The sequence below is a fragment of the Cyprinus carpio genome, chromosome B22 (genome assembly GCF_018340385.1).
Source record: "Cyprinus carpio isolate SPL01 chromosome B22, ASM1834038v1, whole genome shotgun sequence".
Classification (NCBI taxonomy): Eukaryota; Metazoa; Chordata; class Actinopteri; order Cypriniformes; family Cyprinidae; genus Cyprinus; species Cyprinus carpio.
The window spans coordinates 4,657,504-4,658,062 of NC_056618.1; the positions used below are offsets into that span (position 1 = coordinate 4,657,504).

At 36.5% G+C, this 559-nt stretch overlaps 1 protein-coding gene and 1 long non-coding RNA gene across 4 annotated transcripts in view; one reads left to right on the forward strand and one right to left on the reverse strand.

Annotated features, from left to right (window-relative positions):
- The window catches only part of LOC109084161 (NACHT, LRR and PYD domains-containing protein 12-like), a 941,455-nt gene that overhangs the window by 280,067 nt on the left and 660,829 nt on the right, over positions 1–559 (reverse strand).
- LOC109078434 overlaps positions 1–559 on the forward strand; it is a 376,314-nt gene that overhangs the window by 4,561 nt on the left and 371,194 nt on the right. The gene's annotated exons all lie outside the window — the stretch shown is intronic.

Below are 559 nucleotides of genomic sequence, written 5' to 3' on the forward strand. Positions count from 1 at the left end.
TTAATTTGAAATGTAGCTATAGTGTCATTGATCTTGCTTTGCTGGAAGATTAAACATACCATGCACTGTGCAGAGAACGTGTTTTCAAAGAGCGCTGATCTGTTTAGTGAGAGCACAGAATGGCTTCTCAGTCAGTACTGCTTTCTTTTTCCATGGTTTCGGTGAGGACATTATACGTTCACGTGATTTATAAAGGGAGGTGTTGTCACCATTTATGGTTTATTGGAGGTGTTTCTGAATGCAAATGACCATGAACCTCATTTTTTAAGTCTAGATCTAGGTACAATGAGTAGACCGAGATCACTGGATCTCAGTGTTCTGCACGAGTGAATCAGATCGCTGCTCTACTGCAGGATAAACACTGTACACTCTACACACTAATGTACATTATTTCAATGTTACAAGGACATTTTTAAATTCTTTCTGCTGATTTTTATTTTATGTATCTTTTATGAGAGACTGCTGACTGAAAATAACATATGTGACTTTTGTAATGTGACTATCATCATCATCATCAGTATTTGTCAACTGTCAGCTAAAACATACTGGTAAATATTCA